This window comes from Rana temporaria, chromosome 4 (genome assembly GCF_905171775.1).
Source record: "Rana temporaria chromosome 4, aRanTem1.1, whole genome shotgun sequence".
Lineage (NCBI taxonomy): Eukaryota > Metazoa > Chordata > Amphibia > Anura > Ranidae > Rana > Rana temporaria.
The window spans coordinates 475,373,416-475,393,513 of NC_053492.1; the positions used below are offsets into that span (position 1 = coordinate 475,373,416).

At 44.0% G+C, this 20,098-nt stretch overlaps 1 protein-coding gene across 1 annotated transcript in view; it reads left to right on the forward strand.

Annotated features, from left to right (window-relative positions):
• The window catches only part of KCNK5 (potassium two pore domain channel subfamily K member 5), a 62,550-nt gene that overhangs the window by 16,028 nt on the left and 26,424 nt on the right, over nucleotides 1-20,098 (forward strand). The window lies entirely within an intron of this gene.

Consider the following 20,098-nt stretch of genomic DNA (forward strand, 5'->3'; position numbering starts at 1 on the left):
AGTGTTAGACGCCCAACCTGCAGCCTGAGGGTCACCACTTTTTCTTTAAGCCAAATCCGAACACTTTAGCAGTGCACAGCAAATATATAATATACACAATAGTGGGGGTTTCCAAACTGCGGCCCGTTGCTTGTCTTTATCTGGCCCTTGAGTCATTATTCCTGCCACTGACACCAACAATGGGGCAGTGTTCCTTCCAATGACCTCGACGATTGGGCATCCTTTCTTCCAACGACAGCAGAAATTGGGCACATCCCCCCCCCCCCCCCATGGACACCAACTATTTCTCCCCCCAATACCAAAGATTGGGCATTGTTTACTCCCACTGGGCACAGTCCGGCCCCCATAAAGTCTGAAGGACCGTGAACTGGCCCTTCCTTTTAGAATGTTTGGAGACCCCTGCACTATAGGATTGTAACAGACCGGAGACACCATTGGGCACTCCAAAGAGAATGGTAATGTGGCGCACATAGTGCCCCCTTCGCCCTCCTATGGGACCCTTTTCTGAACCACATTCCTGTCTGAATATTGTGTCCGGGTTTCAGGTGGACTGAAACCCGAACACATGATTCAAAACCTGAACTGTCTGGGTGAATCCAGGACAGGTGGCCACCCTACCTGCAGCCTGAGGGTCGCAAAGGGTCCCTTTTGGTATATGATGTGCAGCCCCTGGACCTCGGTAGTAGGAACATTGATTGGGGTGATGGCGCTGATCTCTACTACCCTCCTGTAACAACATGTTACCAGTTTTCATATTTGTCTTCTGCGACCTCTCCCCACCAACAATGCGTCCTGTCCTCACTCTCTGACCCTCATTTCCTCTATTAGGTCAGCAGTTCTCTGAAGGTCCTCTCAAGCATTACCACGGCCCCCAATTCTTCCTGGATTTTTAAGGGACTGGAACAAAGTCCCTCGTTCCATCTTTTCTCCTCCATTTTTGGTCTGATCTGTATGGTTGTGTATAAAATATACTACTTGCCTATCAAAAGGTGGGAAACGCTTCAACCAGTTTCTAAACTTCTGCATTTGGTAAATCTTCAAAAGCCAATATATAGGAATTGCTTTTTCTTTCTCTTCGCTCTTTCTCTTCGCTCTTTCTCTTCGCTCTTTCTCTTCTCGCTCTTTCTCTTCTCGCTCTTTCTCTTCTCGCTCTTTCTCTTCGCTCTTTCTCTTCGCTCTTTCTCTTCGCTCTTTCTCTTCGCTCTTTCTCTTCGCTCTTTCTCTTCTCGCTCTTTCTCTTCTCGCTCTTTCTCTTCTCGCTCTTTCTCTTTTCGCTCTTTCTCTTCTCGCTCTTTCTCTTTTCGCTCTTTCTCTTTTCGCTCTTTTCTTTTCTCTTTTCGCTCTTTTCTTTTCTCTTTTCGCTCTTTTCTTTTCTCTTTTCGCTCCGTGGGGAGCTGGCTGTGGTTCCTCAGGAAGGCACAGCCGACTCCTGTATCCAAGATGGCGGCGCCAGGGACCCGTAACGGTAAGGCCTCATGCACACAGGGCTTTTGCCCGTCTCTCTCAGTTGGGGGGGGCGGTTGCCCTGTATGGAGTGGCCGCCACTGGTGGGAAGACCGAGCTGGACCCCCAGGTCATGAGAAGTACATGATGATTTGTGTATTTATTTATTTATATATATATATATATATATATATATATATATATTTATTTATATATATTTTTTTTTTTTTTTTTTTTTCGGCAGCTGCAGTATTTGTAGATTCAGATTAAAAGTAACAAACCGAAGTTCCTCCTTACGTTTTGTAAGTGGCAGTTGATTGGGATGATCCCAAAGTTCCTCTCTGTATAAGCCAGATGCAAAGTGTGTGTGTGTGTGTGTGTGTAAAATATATATATATATACATACATACATACTCTTTTTTTTTATTTATATTATTCCGAGACTTTCATTCATAGGCTGGCTCTTCTTGGTGTTTTGCTCGGTTGATCTCTCCTCCTCACTATCTGGATATCTCCTCTCTGCAATCTTGCCATGTACGGCCAGAATTACACTTAATTGTATTTTTTCTAGATCAGACGGAGGTAACGGGTGACTGGGGATGGGCCCCTGCTACTGACAAAGAGCCATTTTTCCACATCTAGCGTGAGCTTCGCTTGACCTGAGCGCTCCCACAGCGGTGACGTGTGTTTTGGGGCCCCGGCTGAAAAGGCTCCATTGTGATGGTGATGTTCCATTCCCGCAGCCCCGCTCTGGGTGTCTCTCTCTCTCTCTCTGGTATCGGTTCTCTTTTTTTCTATCTGAAATGCTCCCCATGATACAATGAGATAGGATTACTAAAGGCAAATACAGTAAAACCTTAGATTGCAAGCTTGATTCCTTCCACAAACATGCTTGTAATCCAAAGCGCTTGTATATCAAAGCATTTTTTTTACAGGGTAGAAGAGAGGCGAGGCGCCTCCAAGTGTAGCAATAAGTTGCTAAATGTTGTCCCTTCATTACATGTAACCATATTGCTACACTTGGAGGCTCCTCTATTCTCTTTTATACTCAGTTGTGACATGACGCTACTCTTATATCAAGACATCGCTTGTATATCAAGGCGAAATGTATTAAAACATTTTGCTTGTCTTGCAAAACGCTCTCAAACCAAGTTACTCTCAAACCAAGGTTTTACTGTAGCCTGTGCGCTTTGCAAAGCATACCCATGCAAGGAAAATTGCCTTGCCTATGATTGGATGATGGAAGTCGGCAGAGCTTCTGCTCATTTGCTAATCTCTGTAGCAGCAGACTGTGCGTTCTGCAAGAGCAATTTGCCTTTAAGTGACACTAAAGGTTCTGTTACACTTGCCTCCACTGTGCAGTTCGTTTTGCACAGAGTGGCCCCAATCCACGTTTTCTGGGGCTCCCTCGGTGGCTCCTCCCCGCAATGGCTAACCCCCCTCTGGGAAGCCCTCTCATAAGGGGTTACCTTGCGGGTGTGCTCCCGTGTGATGCACTTGGCGTCCATAGATGGAGTGTATGACTCGGCTCCACCCCCCTGGCGGCCACGCCATTGGATTTGATTGACGGCAGTGAGGGCCGATGCATTAAGGTGAAAAAACGCAAAGTTTTACAAGCCCTTTAAGTAAACCAACCCCTTAGTGCAAAGACTACAAATCAGGGGTGCGCCCTTTACGTTCCTCCTCCCCAAACTCACCCATGTCTTTATGGACCTTGCTTTGTGCACTGGTCCCAATCATTTGGTGGAGGGGGGGATTATGGTGTGGGGGTTATTTTTCAGGGGTTGGGTTTGGCCCCCTAGTTCTAGTGAAGGGAACTCTTAAGGCTTCCGCTATAAGAGCTTCAACTCTTCTGGAAAGGTGGTCCACAAGGTCAGGCACTGATGTTGAAAGAGAAGGCCTGGCTTGCGGTCTCTGTTCTAATTCATCCCAAAGGTGTTCTATCAGGTTGAGGTCAGGACTCTGTGCAGGCCAGTCAAGTTACTGCACCCCAAAATTGCTCATCTATGTCTATATGGACCTTGCTTTTGTGCACTGGTCCAAATCATTTGGAGGGGGGGTTATGGTGGTGTGGTGGGTTGTGTTTCAGGGGGTTTGGCTTGGCCCCTTAGTTCCAGTGAAGGGAACTAAAGGTGTCGGCATACCAAGACATTCTGGACAGTTTTTCATGCTCCCAACTATGTGGGAACAGTTTGGGGACGACCCCTTCCTGTTCCTACATGACTGCGCACCAGTCCATACAGATATGTTTGAGCGAGTTTGGGGTGGAGGAACTTTGTCTGACCTGCACAGAGTCCTGACCTCAACCCAATAGAACCTTTGGGATGAATTGGTGCGGAGACTGTGAGCCAGACCTTCTCAGCCAGTGCCTGACCTCACAAATGCTCTTCTGGAAGAATGGTCAAACATTCCCATAGACACCCTCGTAAACCTTGTGGACAGCCTTCCCAGAAGAGTTGAAGCTGTTATAGCTGCAAAGGGTGGGTAGCAGAACATACGTGGTCAGGTGGATAGCTGAGGTCGAACACAGGAAGCAAACAGGAGACCGGTCAAGGACAAGCTGGGTTGGTAACAGAAGAGTTGAAGCTGCTATAGCTGCAAAGGGCGGGGCCAACTCAATATTGAACCCTCCGGACTAAGGCTGGAAGGCCATTAAAGTTCATGTGCGTGTAAAGGCAGGTGTCCCAATACTTTTGACAATGTAGTGTTTCTGTGACTTCCTCTGATCTCCAACAAATGTTTGCAGCATCCTGCGCTCCAATCAGCTGATCCTTCTGTGACGTCTGACTGAAGAATACGTTTTTGTCCGCTGATCGGAATCCCAGCAATGTATCGGAGCGCACAGATTCCGCAATCACAATGGAAACATTTAAAGATAAAAAGGGGGGAATGATGCTGGAGAGACACCCAGAGTGCCCCCCCGCGGGGACGGAACATCGCCGCCACAATGCTTCTTTGTAGCTGTATTGACGCACGTTCTACGTAAGAATATGGCCTATGATAATTATTTATTTTTTGCACAAAGTATCGCGGACAGAACGTGCGTTAATACGGCTACAATGAAGCATTGTGGCGGCGATGTTCCGTCCCTGCGGGGGGCGCTCTGGGTGTCTCTCCAGCAACATTTCTCCGTTTTTATCTTTTTAAATGTTTCCATTGTGATTGCGGAATCTGTGCGCTCGGCACGCTCAGATACATTGCCGGGATTCTTATCAGCGCACAAAAGTTGGACATTACAATGGATCCGTTGATTGGTCCTCGGAGTGTATTGATTTAGGATCAGACGAGGTCACAGATCGGGATCAATGTAATCCTAAATGTCTCCATTTAAGAAAAAAAAGAAAAAAAGGTGTTCTATTTGAACACCACTCCAAACTGCGGCCCGGGGGCCAGATGCGGCCGTTTGCTTGCTTTTATCTGGTGCTGGGCCCATAGTTTCCCCCACTGATGCCAGCGCTGGGGGGGGGGGCATAGTTTCCCCCACTGACGCCAGTGCTCGGCGGGGGGGGGGGGGGGGGTCTACCGCTTCTTCCACTGACGCCAGTGCTCGGCGGGGGGGGGGGGTCTACCGCTTCTCCCACTGACGCCAGTGCTCGGCGGGGGGGGGGTCTACCGCTTCTCCCACTGACGCCAGTGCTCGGCGGGGGGGGGGGGTCTACCGCTTCTCCCACTGACGCCAGTGCTCGGCGGGGGGGGGGTCTACCGCTTCTCCCACTGACGCCAGTGCTTGGGGGGGGCGGTCCACCGCTTCTCCCACTGACGCCAGTGCTTGGGGGGGGGGGGGGCGGTCCACCGCTTCTCCCACTGACGCCAGTGCTTGGGGGGGGGGGGGGGGGGCGGTCCACCGCTTCTCCCACTGACGCCAGTGCTTGGGGGGGGGGGCGGTCCACCGCTTCTCCCACTGATGCCAGTGCTTGGGAGGGGGGGGTGGTTCACCGCTTCTCCCACTGACGCCAGTGCTGGGGGGGCCACCGTTGCTCCCAGTGATGGAGGTGGGGGGGGGGCATTCCTCCCACTGTGACACCAGTGATGTAATGCATTATAAAACGCAGCTCTGTCTGTTGATTAATATCTGCCCGGAGTTCCGCTTTAATGCCACATCTCTCTATACCAGGAAGAAGTAGAACAAATAGTTACATTGTTTCACTTATCAGAACAAATAATAGTTACATTTGTTTTTATCTGATCCTTGTAGGGTTGTGATATGAGCTCCGTTCACCTCCTGAGAGCGATCTGGCGGGGGGAAGGGCAGGTGGAATTAAACGTTCGTTTTAACCTCGGCCCGCGCTCCCGGTGATCCGTCCTTTCCGCGGCCCGTCTGTCATCATCGCTGGCGATAAGCGCGCGCACAGTGCGAAGAGGAAAGCCTGGCTTTGTGTTGGCCGCCTGTCAGAGAGACTGCTCAGCACCTGCCACACTTGGCGCTCCTCAATGGACGCTCTGTTCGAAGGCTCCGAACGCGGCCAAATTTCCGCTGCCTAACCCCTCTGCGACGAGGAAGTAGGACTCGGTAGCTGAAACTTTTTTTTTTTTTTTTTTATCCTTTTGTGATTCGGAAGCATTCCAAGAACAATCCGATTTAATAACGGAATTTGTTGAGGAACTTCAGGTGTCTTCTATAGGCCTGGCCAGCTGGGAGTTGTAGTTCTCCAAAGAGTGACTTTTAAGGGCTCACCTGTGTTTGGATCGATGTGTTTGGCTTAGTGTTGCGTGCCCCCCGTCCAATCTGGTGGGGGGGGGCACGCAATACTAAGCCAATCCGGGGGGGGGGGCACGCAACACTAAGCCGATCCAGGAGGGGGGTCACAACACTAAGCCAATCCGGTGGGGGGGGGGGGGGGGGGGATGTGCATGCAACACTAAGCCAATCCAGGGGGGCATGCAACACTAAGCCGATCCGGGGGGGTGGGGGCACGCAACACTAAGCCAATCCAGGGGGGCATGCAACACTAAGCCGATCCGGGGGGGTGGGTGCACGCAACACTAAGCCGATCCAGGGGGGCATGCAACACTAAGCCGATCCGGGGGGGGTGGGTGCACGCAACACTAAGCCAATCCGGTGGGGGGGGGTGTGCATGCAACACTAAGCCAATCCAGGGGGGCATGCAACATTAAGCTGATCCGGCGGGGTGGGTGCACGCAACACTAAGCCAATCCAGGGGGGCATGCAACACTAAGCCGATCCAGGAGGGGGGTCACGCAACACTAAGCCAATCCGGTGGGGGGGGGGGGGTGTGCATGCAACACTAAGCCAATCCGTGGGGGGGGGGCACGCAACACTAAGCCAATCCAGGAGGGGGGTCATGCAACACTAAGCCAATCCAGGGGGGGGCATGCAACACAAAGCCGATCCAGGGGGGGCATGCAACACAAAGCCGATCCAGGGGGGGCATGCAACACTAAGCCAATCCTAGGGGGGGGGGGGAATGCAACACTAAGCCAATCCAGGGGGGGCATGCAACACAAAGCCGATCCAGGGGGGGGGGGGTCACGCAACACTAAGCCAATCCGGTGGGGAGGCATGCAACACTAAGCGTATGCAACACTAAGCTAATCCAGGAGGGGGGTCACGCAACACTAAGCCAATCCAGTGTGGGGGGGGGGGTGCATGCAACACTAAGCCAATCCTCGGGGGGGGGGGGGGGGGGAGGAGGAGGAAATGCAACACTAAGCCAATCCAGGGGGGGGGGCATGCGGCACTAAGCCAATCCTAGGGGGGGGGGGGTGCACGCAACACTAAGCGAATCCAGGGTGGGCATGCAATACAAAGCCAATCTGGTATTCTTCAGCTCACAGGAGTAGAGAGTGGAGTGATGGCGGTGTGCTGTTGCTCATTCCAATCACCGGCTGGGGGTGGAGAGATCACCAGGCTGTATCCTTTAACTCCAGGGGTGTTATAACTACGGCCCTCCAGTTGTTCAGAAACGTACAACTCCCATCATGCCTAGTCATGTCTGTGAATGTCAGAGTTGTACAATGCCTCATGGGATGTGTAGTCCCTCAACAGGCTGGAGGGCTGTAATTTGGAGATTCCTGATAACTGCAGCGGAGTTGAGTTGGCTTTTTTTGCTTTGGCTATGAGACAGGAAGTGAAGGGAAATCTCCCCAAGGGGAAGCGGATGGCAAAAAAATAAAAAAATTAAAATAACTGGCAGTTCTAACCCTAACTGACATTATTCAAAATAGGGGGCGAAAGAATAAAAAAATATTGTGAGTCCCTTCATGCTTGTGTTCACCTTCCATTGTCGTGTTTTTCCTCCTGTATAGGTGCGGTGTTATTGCTGTTTGCTCTCTCGGAGGCATTTCACAGCTGGCGTCCTGTTTGTCCTTCAGGGGAATTTTTTTACATTGGCGCCCTGATGATATTTGCACAGTGCGTCCAGTCCTACAGACGGCACATTGCCGCTAATGAGCTGTATTTGCTTAGGGTTTAGCAGCATTATCCTCCCATTTGTGTGAAAGTGGAACTTTCATTGTAAAGTGTGTGTGTGTGTGTGGTGTGTGGTGTGTGTGTGTGTGTGTGTGTGTGTGTGTTGGTGTTTTTTTTTTATTTTTATTTCATTCTTTAAAAAAAAAAAGTATATATTTTTTTTATATATATTTAAAAAAAAAATTATTTATATATATATATATATATATATATATATATATATATATATATATATATATATATATATAAAAAAAAAATATATATATATATATATATATATATATATATATATATATATATATATATATATATATATATATATAAAAAAAATATATATATATATATATATATATATATATATATATATATATATATATATATATATATATATAATTTTTTTTTTTTTTTTTTTTATATATATATATATATATATATATATATATATATATATATATATTAAATAAATATTTTTTTTTTACATTTGTTTTTGTTTTTTTAAATATAAGTGCTATATATTTTACTACCCTTTTTTATATGCCCAGACCAAAATTTTAGCAGTTTTGGCAGACTTGACATTGTAATAAATGTGTCAGTTTGACAACTAGGAGTGCACGCAGGTGCACATTCCTACTTCTCTGCTACGATTTTCACATTCTCGCTGTACAGGGTGGGGTGTAATGTGGTAATTTGTCACCCGGGGCTGAATTGTGTGCTTTGCCCTTTAATACCCCGGCTAAGGAACTATAAATTCGAGCTTGCTACATGGCTCGGGAAGTAACATTTTCAGATGTTCTCCATGTCTTATTGAATAAAAATAAATAAATACAAAAAATATGGTGACAAGATGTACAGCATGCAAAAGTGTGGTGTTTTAGGGTGGCGCTAGACACTAACAGCACATCCATGGACAGACCTCCTCTTCTTCTTTTTTTTTTTTTTTTTTATTAATTTTTTTTAAGGCTCGTCCCTCATTAGAAGTTACCAGTCTCTGCAAGCCCGGTGCAGCATCCAGAACATTATTAATAATAATACTTATATTATATAAAATAATATTTATATCTTTTTTTGGACCTATACTATTAATAATATTCTAGGTCTGAAAAAATATGAATATTATTTTATATAATGTAAGTATTATTAATCCAAAAATATTTGGACCTTTTTTATAATGCAAATTTTTTTGAATAAATAAATTATTTATTTATTTAAAAAAAAAAATTGCATTATAAAAAGGTCCAAATAATTTTTGGATTAATAATACTTATAAATATTATTTTATATAATATATTATTAATCCAAAAATATTTGGACCTTTTTTATAATACAATTTTTTGTTTTAATACATTTATTTATTATAAAAAGGTCCAAATATTTTTGGATTAATAATATAATATATTATATAACATAATATTTATAAGTATTATTAATCCAAAAATATTTGGACCTTTTTTATAATACAATTTTTTTCAATAAATAAATAATTTATTATAAAGGTCCAAATATTTTTGGATTAATAATACTTATATTTTTATGTATGTATGTGTAATTTATATATATATATATATATATATATATATATATATATATATATATATATATATATATATATATATATATTTCTTTTTTGGCAAACCTTCTACCAATACCCTCAGCTCAGCATTTATTGACTCATCTGCCCCACGCAGATAAAAGCTGGAGCTGGCCACACGCTTCTGGCAGGCAGAGCTGGAACGGCAGAATGTTTTGCGCTTTTTTAGAAGATATTTTAAACTTTTCCAGCAGACCCCGGCCTGGAAACCGCACTCTGGCGTGCTGCGGCGGTCGGTAATGACACGCAGATTTAGGCAATTAGCGATCACGGCACGAGGATGAGTGACTCTTCATGCTGCCTCTGTTTTGTGTTGTTCATGTGTTTGGAATTTTCGGGTTGCTCCTCTTGAGTAGATTGGATGACTCGGTTGTGAGTAAGGTGAACGTATTTTTAGTCATCGTGAGATGCTCGCCGTTCCTTCCAGAGCAGTGTCGGCAGCTGGACCGGTTTGACGGCTCTCTCTTCGGAGTTGATGACGTGGGGTTGTGTGGAGGTGAAGAATTTGGAGTTCTGACATGGGAGAGGCTTCTGAGAATCCCCTATTAGCTGAGATCGCCCCTCGTACCCCCAACACCACCTGCCCGGGTGCATCTGAAGAGTCTTCTTCTTTCTCCAGGTCAGGGGACAGCAAGTAGTTGGCCAACATTCCAGAACAAGTCTATTGGAATGTGAAGACCTTTTTGTGGATTCTTCAAGTCTTTAGTTCCAATGAGTGTTCGGAAGATCCCCCTAATCCGATTTATGGGTCAAGGCAGAAGCTGATTGTCCAGGAACAGGGTGGGAGGTGTGAAAGTTGTGGAACCACCTTCTAGTTACAACATCCCAATAATTTGTCTTCATAGGTGTTAATGCTTTTGAGGAACACTAGGGAAGGTGTGGATTGTTGTCCAATGGCCAAGGTGGAGATGTTCAAACATTGTCAGGTGTTGAAGCCCCCGCCACTGTTCAGGGATGGTGGTTCCAGTTTGATGCCGATCTTGTTCTTGGTCAATCATCTGCCTTGACGCATTCTATGTGGATTAAGGTGTTGGGTGTTACCTGTGTGGATACAAATGTTGGGGTGTTTCTGATGCTCCATTAGGACTGAAGAAGTTGATTGGAGAAGCTACAAGACGTCGTCAATATTGTAGAACAAGTCCAGTTGAATATAACAAACTACTACTACTACCATTACTAGATTCTCAGGTGCCATGGTTGCCGCATCTTGGCTTTTTGACCAATTTGCGCACTGTGACTCGGGTGATCACAGAGCAGGGTAAGGGGCTGATCCTGGGCCCCTTACCACAAGATCAGCTATCGGCCAATGACGGCTGATCACGTGATGTAAACAAAGCTCGGTAATTGTGTTTTTTTGTTCTCCTTTACATGTAAGGGACATCTGCCTCATCAGTGCCCCCTGCCAGTGACCACCAGTGCAAAACGCTGCCACCTATCAGTGCCCATCACTGCAGCTCATTGGTGCCACCTCTCGGTGCAGCTCACCGGCGTACATTATTATTATTATTATTATTATTATTATTATTATTATACAGGATTTATATAGCGCCAACAGTTTGCGCAGCGCTTTACATCAGGGAAGACAGTACAGCCACAATACAATTCAATACAGGAGGGATCAGAGGGCATATCAATGAAGGAGGGAAAAATTGCCAGTTTTCAAAATTGTATAACAAAATATAAAACTCTTTTTTTATTTTATTTTTTCATTTTTATTTTTTTTAGGCATCATGTGGTGTGTTTGATTGTAAAAAAAAAAAAAAAAAAAACTCTCCATGTTATCCTATGTGTCCATGCACACATAGGCTGTTATCAGCAATTTTTGGCAGTGGTGTTTTTGAGCAGTAAAACAAAAAAAACTAGAGGGTTTTGAGAGACGTTTTTCAGCTGTAAGATGCTCGAACGCTGATAAATGCTCAACCGTCACTCTCCTGCGTTTTAGCGTTTTTTGACCAGTTAATAAAAAAAAAAAAAAAAAAAGAAAACATTCTTCAGAAAAAAAAATCTAACGCGAAAAAATGCTAAACGCTATTGAAAAACTTGCTGCAAATTTACTGGCGTTTTTTATAACGTTATTTTAATGTCCAGTGTGCATGAAACTTTAACAAACAATAAAAACCACAGAGGTGATCAAATACCACCAAAAGAAATCTCTATTTGTGGAAAAAAATGTATACAAATTTCATTTGGGTACAGTGTAGCACGACCGCGCAATTGCCATTCAAAGAGTGAGAGCGCTGAAAATTGGTCTGGGCAGGAGGGGGGGTTTAGGTGCCCGGTAAGCAAGTGGTTATTAGGTGTACTGTGTTGCCAATAACGAATGCCGCCCCCACACAGCCACAAATGAATCCACGGCACCATGCGGTTCGGCGCGGCAGCTTTTTCCTTTAGGCTGCATTCACACCTGAGCGTTTTGTCGCCTGAAGCGCGACGCCCCAAAACGCTAGAGGGGGGGAAAAAAATACATTATTCTCTATGGAGACGGTTCACATCTCCACTACAAAACGCCTGATGCCGAACGCCTGAAGCCCAAACAAGTTCTGGACCCTTTTTTGTCGCTCAAATTTGTGCGTTTTACATTGGCGACCCTAGACCTGTAAAAAACGTCGCGTTTTGTCGCGGTAAAAAACGCCGCAAAACGCTATGCTCAGGTGTGAATGCAGCCTAAAAAAGGTTCAGAGACGTCTTTTCCGTTCATTGAAATGAATAGGCTGCCCGGCACGCGATGAGGAGAAACGCGTGCGCTTGGTGGCACCTGAAGGTGTGAACTTTGCCTATTGGTCTTTCAGGAAGTGCATGCGATGCTATGTGGCATTTTTTAGGGGTGGGGGGAGGAGGGGGTCAAGGTCCACTTTAACACGTGTTTTCCGGGGTTCCACTTTACAGTAGCTAAGTCTCTCCATCTGCTTGGAAGCGGCAAGCCCGGCCTTGCCCTGGAGCGCTCGGACATGCTCGGGCTTGTAGCTCCGGCATCTGGAAAGACCCTTCAGACTTCACAGATGTTATAACAACCTGAGTCTGTCCTGCACTGAATCAAAGGACCCCCCCCCCTCCTCAGTCCATCACCCCCCCTCCTCCATCCATCACCCCCTCCTCCGCTCCTGTATTGATGATGGTGAAATAGGAGAGGATTGACTTCCAGAACATTAGAAATCCAGAGAGATCAGATAAAATCTTCTCCTGACAATACATGGGAATAAAGGATTGCCCTTTCCCAGGATATTTTCCATTTCCTTCCAGCAACCTCTTGTTCTTTGATGCCGGAGGGGGGGGGGGGGGGTTGAAGTCTAAATATACGAGTGGAATGAGGACCGCTTTTTTTTTCGTCTTGTTGTTAAACAGATCGCGCTGTCGTCTCCACTGCGGAGGCCATTCGGAAACAAAATGTTGAGGGGAGATCCGCACCATTTGTTACAGCTTATTTTCCTTTTTTTTTCACTCTCCCACCGAACAATCGCTTTTTGTTGCAAATTTTTTGAAAAAGGTGCTTTTATCTAAAACAGATTTTATTTCTAATCTCTGATCCGAGACCTTCCTTGGATCATTTTGCTGGATCTGATCCGAGACCTTCCTTGGAGTGTTTGGTTCTGATCTGGAGACCCTTGCTTGGCTCCTTCGGCTCTGGAGACCCTTGCTTGTCTCCTTTTGGATCTGGAGACGCTTGCTTGGCTCCTTTTTGGATCTGGAGACCCTTGCTTGGCTCCTTTTTGGATCTGGAGACGCTTGCTTGGCTCCTTTTGGATCTGGAGACCCTTGCTTGGCTCCTTTTTTGGCTCTGGAGACCCTTGCTTGGCTCCTTTTTGGCTCTGGAGACCCTTGCTTGGCTCCTTTTTGGCTCTGGAGACCCTTGCTTGGCTCCTTTTTGGCTCTGGAGACCCTTGCTTGGCTCCTTTTTGGCTCTGGAGACCCTTGCTTGGCTCCTTTTTGGCTCTGGAGACCCTTGCTTGGCTCCTTTTTGGCTCTGGAGACCCTTGCTTGGCTCCTTTTTGGCTCTGGAGACCCTTGCTTGGCTCCTTTTTGGCTCTGGAGACCCTTGCTTGGCTCCTTTTTGGCTCTGGAGACCCTTGCTTGGCTCCTTTTTGGCTCTGGAGACCCTTGCTTGGCTCCTTTTTGGCTCTGGAGACCCTTGCTTGGCTCCTTTTTGGCTCTGGAGACCCTTGCTTGGCTCCTTTTTGGCTCTGGAGACCCTTGCTTGGCTCCTTTTTGGCTCTGGAGACCCTTGCTTGGCTCCTTTTTGGCTCTGGAGACCCTTGCTTGGCTCCTTTTTGGCTCTGGAGACCCTTGCTTGGCTCCTTTTTGGCTCTGGAGACCCTTGCTTGGCTCCTTTTGGCTCTGGAGACCCTTGCTTGGCCTGATCTTCACTGCATTGTTTCAGTACTTCAATGTCCAGTTTAAGGACAATGCAAAATTTCACTGGGTGATAGTTTAGCTCTGTGCACTGCTTATCATAAATCCTTATTAAAACAAAATCTTTGTTTTTGCTGTTTGTTCATCCTTCGTTACCACTTGGTGCCTCCAATCTCCCGCATCCTCTTTACAGCCACTTCCTTTCTACATGCACTCTAATGGAGGCAACTCGGCTTTTCTCAGGATGGGTTCCTGGTTGGGACAACAGTGGACCATGTCTGTGTAATGTGGGTCCAAACGGCTGCTTGTAATCTCCTCCATCCCAGGTGACAACACAGGAGCACAATAGGGGGGAGCGTTGTCACCCTATAACAGGAAGTGTAGAAGGAGAATCGTGGCAGGATCACCAAGTGGCCTGTTTATACACCCAAGATTCTCCCAATTTTTTTTTTTTTGTGGCTTCAATGGGAAAGTGTGGTGGGCGGGTGGGTGAATGTTGGGTGAAAACACCTGTATATAGTTTAATAAGAGCTGCAGAAGAAAATGACTTTTGAAACAATGTTATTAAATTTTAAAACCTCGTATCAGATTTTTAGTGATTTGAGGGTGGGGGGGTGTGGGGGGTGTGGTTTAGTTTCACCGGCGCGTCTCTCTTGTTTTGGAGGATTGCCGCTCCCCCGGCACACAATACTAAACACTAATTATTTTCTGCTCTGTTATTTTGTTACCTTTCAGCGCAGTAATTGCTGTTTTTATGTTCATTGTCCTGCCGAGGAGCGCCGAGACTCGTCAGTATAAATACTTAGAAATCCGCAACACTCTGCGAAGGGAAGAGAGGAAACATTTGTGGGGGGGTTGGCTGTGCGAGGCCTGAGAAGTGTCCTCAGATTCCTGTACATGGTGATTGTGCTTTACTGTTCCTCTTCATGTCTGGCCACTCTGAAGCGCAGCACGTCGGTGGCTTGTCCTGAGATTGGTTTAATCTTGGCAACTGTTCGGAAAATGGGTGCTGATTGCGCCAACAAACATCTGAAGATTCTGGATCAGCTTGACAGGCCACAACTCTTTTTTTTTTTTTTTTTTTTTTTTTTTTTTTTTAGGAGAGGGAGACCTAGAGAATATGATTGGTTGTCAGGGGACACCTCAGAAGCTACCATTGCAGAGTTTCTGTAGAAAATACAAATTGCCTGGCTCCATCAACAATTTGGGGTGCTGATTTCAGATCATGCATTCCATAGCTTCACATTCAAAATCTGATCTGCATACCTGAGTGAGCTGAAAGGAGCTGAAGACACTTAAGTTGACAGCCAGGCATCAAACATTTTTAAAAGGACAGGTGTTTAATTTATTTTCATAACAATAAATATAAAAAAAAAATCATTATCAAAAACTATATTAACAATTTGATTTTTGTATCAGTCATTTTTATAATAGTATTATTATTATTAAGCATAATAATAATAATATGTTATTCTAATATAAATCAAAATAAAATGATACAAAAAAAAAAAAATGTATTGATCAATTTTCATAAGAATTCAAAATAAAACGAATGATACAGAATAAGATATACTGTTAGATTTTTGATCATTTAACAATTAATATTTGATTTTGTATCATTTTGTTTTAAATTAATAATATTGTTTTTATTATGAGAATTAATGATCAAAAATCAAACAGTATTAACAAATATTTGATATCTGTCATTTATTAATAAAAATGACAGACGCAAAAAAAATATTGTTAATATCATTTTATTTTGATTATTAGTAAATCAAAATAGATACAAAGTCAAATATTGTTAAATTAATGATCCAAAAATCAAATATTAACAATATTTGATTTTGTAACATTAATTTTAAATCATTTTATTTTGATTATGAAAATTAATGATTAAAAATCAAACAATATTAACAAATTTTGTTTTGATTTTGTATCTCATTTTATTTATTAATAAAATGACCAATATTAACAAATATTTGATTTTGTATCATTTTATTAATAAAATGTATTAATAAATAAAATGACAGATACAAAATCAAACACATTTGTTAATATTGTTTGATTTTTGATCATTAATTTTCATAATCAAAATAAATGATATAAAATTAATGATCAAATCAAACAATATTAACAAATTTGTTTGATTTTTGTATCTGTAATTTTTATTTATGAATACATTTTATTAATAAAATGAGATATAAAATATTTGTTTAATATTGGTCATTTTATTAATAAATAAAATGACAGATACAAAATCAAACAATTTGTTAATATTATTAGATTTTTTTGATCATTCATTTTCATAATCAAAATAAAATGAATGATTTAAAATTGTTACAAAATCAAATATTGTTCATATTTGATTTTTTTGATCATTAATTTAACAATTAATATTTGATTTTTGTATCCATTTTGATTTATTAATAATAATCAAAATAAAATGATAATATTAACAATATTTTATTTTGTGTCTGTCTTTTTTATTAATAAATGACAGATACTAAATCAAATATTGTTAATATGGTTTGATTTTCGATCATTAATTTAATGATCAAAAATTAAACCATATTAACAATAATTGATAATCAAATCTTAAGATTTTATTTTGATTTTATTATAAAAATTTGATTTAATGATAAAAAAATCAAACACTTTTAATATTTGATTGTGTACCATTACTTTTTATTTTGATTATATTGCAGCATTATTATTTTATTTCATTTATCAAAAATCAAACCATATTATTAACAATTTAATATTTGTTTTGATCATTATATTTTTTATTTGATTATTTTAATGTATTATTTATTTGGAGATCATTTTTATTTTGATTATATTGCAGCATTATTTATTTTTTATCAAAAATCAAACCATATTAACAATAATTTAATATTTGAGTTTTGATCATTATAATATTTTTATTAGATTTGATATTTTAATGTATTTATCTGGAGATCATTTTATTTTGATTATATTTTAATATACTTATAAAAAAAAAAACACCGCTCCTCCTTTTTGAAATATATATATATATATATATATATATATATATATATATATATATATATATATATATATATATATATATATATATATATATATATATATATAAAAAAAATATATAACCTTCTTTTCTTTTTTTTTTTTTTTTTTTTTTTTAACTACATTTTTATTTTTATTTTTATTCACTGTGACGCATTAATATCAAGCGCCCATGAGGCCGTAAAACTCCTCCATCCTTAACTCTAAAATATCGTTCTCGGGTAGAGTTGCCCTTTAGTCTCTGCATTATGGCAGAAGCCCCTCTCCAGATTTCTACTGTGGAATTTGCAGCTGGGATTGCGGCGTCAGAGCGCGGTTTTGCTGGCAAACGCCGCAACAAACATCTGCTGCATAATTGCTCCGGGTGACATGTGACCGTCTCTCTCTCCGGCTCCGCTCCTCTGCGGTGTCCTGATGTCGGATATTCCATGGGCGGACGTCACAACAAAGCCGGACTCGGTTTAATGAGCAGGTGCGGCTCGGCGGGACTCGCAACGCTTTATTATTTTTAAGCCAAGGTTGCGGCTGCCTGAAGTGGAATTAATAATTGTGTACTTTCTTCCCTTCCTGACGCTTTTCCTGTTTACTGGCCGCCGTGTGAAGCACACATGGCCCTTTCCGATGGCGCCGGCTTTCAAGGGCTGCGGGGAAAAAAACATAATCATTGCGCTTTAATTGTAACATTAGCCCAATATTTTTTTCTTTTATTTGTGATTTTTATTTCTTTACGTTGTTGCCGTGCAGATTTAGTCATTTTCCATCAGTGGTGGTCGGCTTTCTTGATGCGAGGGGCCTTAAGTGTGGCCCCCGACATCGCTAAAGGGCCGCACCTAAAATTCAGTGTCAGACTGCAGACACACAACAGGATATATAGTCCGATTATGGGCATCGTGCAGGAGGTGGCCAGAGGCTGCCGACGGGGTGCAGGAGGTGGCCACGGGCTGCCGACGGGGTGCAGGAGGTGGCCACAGGCTGCCGACGGGGTGCAGGAGGTGGCCACAGGCTTCCGACGGGGTGCAGGAGGTGGCCAGAGGCTTCCGACTGGGTGCAGGAGGTGGCCAGAGGCTTCCGACTGGGTGCAGGAGGTGGCCAGAGGCTTCCGACTGGGTGCAGGAGGTGGCCAGAGGCTTCCGACTGGGTGCAGGAGGTGGCCAGAGGCTTCCGACTGGGTGCAGGAGGCGGCCAGAGGCTGCCGACTGGGTGCAGGAGGTGGCCAGAGGCTGCCGACCTGGTACAAAATGCGCGAAAACCTGAGGATACGCCCACTCAACGGTCAAAGTGGCCTTCCTTTGATTGCAGTTTTTGGTTCATTTATTTACATTTGTTGCAGTTCAGCTTCTTCCTGTGTCTGGCCGGCGGTCCCGTGTTTGTTTGGTTTTGTTTCTCTGTTGTCCTGTTTTTGTTTTTCTGCTCTTCTTCTTCTGTTTACTGTTTTACCTGATGAAACTGTTCCTTGTGTGGGAAAATATTGACTTGTTATCGGTCCAGGTGAGGACATTCAAGGCTGAGTTGTCACTTATTAACCAACCGTTCATCACGTCTGAGTAATCTCCTTCCAGAGAATCAAGTTCAACGTCAAGTGGCTCCTAAGAAAACGCCAACTTCCTGCGAGCAACTTTTCCCGCCATCACTTCCTTCTGCCAGAGAAAGTGGCTGGGTGTTCCTCCCCCCCCCCCCCCCCCCTCTGATCTTCCAGCCTCACAAACCTCATCCTATCAACCTTCATGTGTTGGTGGCATTAATAAATAATCCCTGGTGATCCTGCCACGATGTTCCCTGTTCAGGCACTTCTGGTTATAGAGTGACAACACTTTGTCTGTCTCCCAATTGTGCTCCTGCGTTGTCACCCTGTCACATGGGCTTCCAATGGATCTCTCCATTTTTCTCGTTCTCTCTTGTTCTCGTTCGCTCTCTCTCGTTCTCTCTTGTTCTCGTTCGCTCTCTCTCGTTCTCTCTTGTTCTCGTTCGCTCTCTCTCGTTCTCTCTTGTTCTCGTTCTCTCGCTCTCTTGTTCTCGTTCTCTCGCTCTCTTGTTCTCGTTCTCTCGCTCTCTTGTTCTCGTTCTCTCGCTCTCTTGTTCTCGTTCTCTCGCTCTCTTGTTCTCGTTCTCTCGCTCTCTTGTTCTCGTTCTCTCGCTCTCTTGTTCTCGTTCTCTCGCTCTCTTGTTCTCGTTCTCTCGCTCTCTTGTTCTCGTTCTCTCGCTCTCTTGTTCTCGTTCTCTCGCTCTCTCGTTCTCTCGCTCTCTCGTTCTCGTTCTCTCGTTCTCTCGCTCTCTCGCTCTCTCGCTCTCTCGTTCTCGTTCTCGTTCTCTCTCTCTCTCTCTCTCTCTCTCTCTCTCTCTCTCGTTCGCTCTCTCGTTTGCTCTCTCTCGTTCTCGTTCGCTCTCTCGTTTGCTCTCTCTCTCGTTCTCGTTCGCTCTCTCGTTTGCTCTCTCTCGTTCTCGTTCGCTCTCTCGTTTGCTCTCTCTCGTTCTCTCGTTCTCTCTTGTTCTCGTTCGCTCTCTCTCGTTCTCTCTTGTTCTCGTTCGCTCTCTCTCGTTCTCTCTTGTTCTCGTTCGCTCTCTCTCGTTCTCTCTCTCTCTCTCTCTCGTTCTCATTCGCTCTCTCGTTTGCTCTCTCTCGTTCTCGCTCTCTCGTTTGCGCTCTCTCGTTCGCTCTCTCTCGTTCTCATTCGCTCTCTCGTTTGCTCTCTCTCGTTCTCGCTCTCTCGTTCGCTCTCTCGTTCGCTCTCTCGTTCTCTCGCTCTCTTGTTCTCTCGCGCTCTCTCTCTCGTTCGTGCTCGCTCTCTCAGGTGACAACGCTCTGTCCCTGTTGTCCAGCATTGCTCCTGCATTGTCACTCTGTCAAACAAGTGACTGCAAAAGTCCATTATAACACACATTGTGCAGACCTGGTCCACTGTTGTCACCAGGGCTTTTCTTTTTTGTTTTTTACTCTGAAAATAGGTGCAGGAACTCAATCGCACACCCTCCAAACCGCATCAAATAGTGAGTGTGGTCAAATTTCACTAACATTGGAAAGGTCTTAATGGGGTCATTAAATACATGGAGTACATTTATGTGCAGAGTTCAGGGGGGGGGGGTGGGTTACACACAGACTGCAGAGTTCAGGGGTGTGCTGTGTAAATGGCGCAGTGTTCAGGGGTGTGCTGTGTAAATGGCGCAGCCTTCAGGGGTGTGCTGTGTAAATGGGGCAGCGTTCAGGGGTGTGCTGTGTAAATGGTGCAGAGTTCAGGGGTGTGCTGTGT